This window comes from Carlito syrichta, unplaced genomic scaffold (assembly GCF_000164805.1).
Source record: "Carlito syrichta isolate Samal-C Ts95f unplaced genomic scaffold, Tarsius_syrichta-2.0.1 Scaffold25698, whole genome shotgun sequence".
Classification (NCBI taxonomy): Eukaryota; Metazoa; Chordata; class Mammalia; order Primates; family Tarsiidae; genus Carlito; species Carlito syrichta.
The window spans coordinates 5,601-8,945 of record NW_006969794.1 but is presented as its reverse complement, the minus strand read 5'-3'; the positions used below and the strand labels follow the sequence as shown (position 1 = coordinate 8,945).

The window sequence follows — 3,345 nt, the reverse complement described above, 5'->3', positions numbered from 1 at the left end:
GTTGGAACTTAGTCTGGAGACAGTAGAAGCCATGGAAAGGTGAGGGTCTGTGACTCAGTAAGGCCATAGGAGACCTGCCCAAGGGGATGCCCAAGCTGGGCCACAAGGTGAAGGCCCTGGGAGACAGAAGGTCACAGATAAAAGGTCAGACCACAGAAGCTGGCTTGGGGACAGGGGCTCTGGGCCAGACAGGCTCCCTCTCTCTCCCTCAACCTCCCCACAGCAGCATCAGGCAGCAGGGCAGGCGGGTGAGGAGAGCAGAGCTCTGTGTGGGGTAAAATGCCCTGTTTGTCTGGAGGAGGCCCTGCTGGAGGAAGTGCCCATGGCCCACTCGTCCCCTCGGTCCCAGCCTATGCTACCCTACCAAGCCACCCCCAACAGCCCTTAGCCCCAAGTATACCCGCAGTAGCCAGTAGGAAAAGGCATAGATCAGAAGCAAGCCCCACTGCCTGTCTCTTTCAAGCCAGGACTGGGTCTTGTAAGCTTGATAAACAAATGAGTGAGGACAGGTGAACATGCTTCCAGCATGGTCCTGGAAGACACACACCTGGGCTCCAAGGCTTGGTTTAGGTGAAGGGTGCTGGGGGTGTGTGTGAGTGCAGGCCATGTGAGGTCACACACACAGTTGCTTTTGGGGGACATCTTTACTCAAAGTCCGCAAATAAGAAGTAATCAGAGCACAGTGGGGAGAAAAGGCACTTTATTAAGAAAGCTTTGGCTAAGATTCTGCCGAGAGGAGCCCATCCTGGGGCACCGGGTGAGGTGGGAGCAGCCCTGCTGGGGGCCTATAAATACATCTCCTCAGGCCACTGGATTCACCCCTGGGGATCTCACGGCATGTGGGGCAGTGGAGGCCATCAAAACCAGCTTGAAAGCTGAGGGGCCAGGGAAGGGAAAGGAGTGACCGAGCCCCTGAGGAGCAGAGACCAGGCTCGGGTCAACCAGATACCCTGGGGCCTGGCCAGGGGAAAAAGTCTCGGCTTGGGCCACAGTCAAGTAAAGGGACGGCCAGACAGAGGCACCAGGCCCCAGCCAATAAGACACAGCGGGGGCAGAAGTGCTTCTAGGTCTCAGTCATTGGGAAGGTAGCCTCAACCCAATGCACCCATGGCCAGTAGAAGGCGGTCTCCAGGCAGCATCCTCTGTCCTTGGCCAGCGGGACACAGGCTGATGGGAGCACTCCAAAACTCAGCCAACAGGGAGAGAGCCGCCGGCGAAACACTTGTTAGGCCTCGACCAACGGGGTGGGGCCTTCCTGCTGCTGCGCACTGCTTCAATCAAGGAGCGACTGCAAGACCCAAGGCAGAGAGACTTGGCCTCCTTCAGGCCGCTCAGGGCCTCGGCTAATGGGACGCCGCCCTGCCCAGGCCGCGTGGAGGTGGGGAACGCGGCATTGCAAGCGCGTGGTAATCCGTGGGCGGGTCTCTGAGGGTCTGCGGCTGCGGCCTGGCCGCAGCCTCCTAGAGAGTGGGCGCGCCCGCCCTTCCCGGTTCACCCTTCGATTCCAGCTCTTCTTGAGCTGGCTTCTGAATGGGGGTCTTCTTCCGGAGGGTCTCGGGCGCAGACGCGCTGGTCGCCGCCTTCTCGGGCCCCGAGGCCTTGGTTGCGGGAGACGCACGGGCTGGTGAGGCAGGCGGCACCGAGCGCTTGGTCTTCTGCAGCGGCGCCGGGTTCAGCCCCCTGGGCGCACGGCCCAGACTGCGTGTCTTGCCGTGCATCTCGGCGGCCAGCATGGAGGCAGCATCCAGCGCGCTGCGCCGGCGCCCGTAGGCTCCAAGAGGCCAGGGCCTCAGCTGCGCGCTTGGGCCCAGGTCGGCGAAGGTGCAGCGAGCGCCGGCACCTCCTCGGCCAGCCCCGGGGATCGAGAGCTTGGGTAGCGGGTCCGGGGGCTGCTGGGCTCCTCTGGCCGCGCGATGTGTCGCTGGCGTCCTTTTCCTCTTCCTGGGGCTGGGCGCGGTCTCCGGGCCTGAGGTCGGCGGCGAAGGTGCACGGGTCGCGGCGGCGGCGCCGTGTTTGCCGTGGATCCAGGACACCTTGGGCTTGGTGGCGGAATCGAGAGGTGGCAGCTTTCTGCGCTTGAGCGACAGCGACAGGCCCCCAGCCTCGCCCCTGGCCCGGGCTGGCCGGGCCTCGCGGCAGACCAAGAGCGGAAATAGAGCCCTAATGGGTCCCTTCACGCTGGACGCCAACTGCTCACTGTCGGAGGTCATGCGGGGGGTGTTGCCTCCTTGGCAGCCACCGGCGTAGTCAAGGACACCGGGGACGGAGCCGGCGCCTCGACAGGGACGGGGGAGACCTCTGGGTCCCGGATTTCGGCTCTCAGCTGCTGCCTCTGACAAGGGAAGAGCAGGATGGTCACAGTCTCCAGGAATAGCTTCAGCCTGTCCGACCTTCAGGCGCAAAACTTCACCCTCCCTCCTCCACCTCCAGCCCTAGCGCGGTGTTGCCCTGGTGGCACATTCAGAGCTCCAACCAGAGATCAGGTCAGCGCCCCAGGGTGTGTGGCTGACTGCTGGGGAGTGACAGGCACGTTCCCGAGGCAGAAGCCCAGCCAACCAACCTTTTCCTGGTCTTGCACACCTTCCCCACCACAGCCCTAGCCTCGAAAGCCACCATGATCAAATCTGAGATGGAACATCCCCAAGGGGAGTCCATAATCCTTCCTTAAGAAGTAAGACTTCTGAGGCTCAGAGGTTAGTTGCCTGCCCAAGAGTATCCAGGGGAATGGTCAAAAGAGGAGAGAGGCCAGAGTCCCAGCCAGTCAGGCTCCTTTCTGCTCTCTGTGGACCCAAGGCTGCAGGTGAAGGATAAAGGTGTCCTGTACCCTGTGAATCCTCCTAGATCGTCTCCCACTACCCAGGCCCAGAAGCTTCTCTGCCTGGTTTGCCTCAGATGTAACCCTGAGCTGTGGCGAGTGACAGGAGAATCCACTCATCTCCCTACACCCTACTCTGACATGGAACAGCACGGAATCCAGCTCTGCAGCCTCAGCTATGTGGCCAACCCACAAATACAGCCTGGTTGTGCCTTTTCTCCCTGTGCTTCCTGTCCTCCCCTACACCTGCCCAGAGCACAGAGGTCTTTCATTTTTCTTCCTTTTATTGCGGGTAGGGGGCGTTTGTAGAGATCATATTCAAGACTTTAAAACACAGTCTCATTAATTTTTAAAGAAGGGAAACACTGCAAATAATGCCCTCAGATCACTGTGGCACAAAGCTGTAAGCAACAATCTTGAGAGAGCCAAAAATCCCAAAATATTTGTAAATTAAGGAATATGGTACATTTTTTGGTGGCATTCATAGGGTACACCTTGCAGTTTGGCATGCGCCTCTTTTTCATCCACTT

General features: G+C 59.8%; 1 pseudogene; it reads right to left on the bottom strand.

Moving 5' to 3' along the window:
- Positions 1-1,460: 1,460 nt before the first annotated feature.
- LOC103268001 overlaps positions 1,461-3,345 on the bottom strand; it is a 6,136-nt pseudogene continuing 4,251 nt past the window's right edge.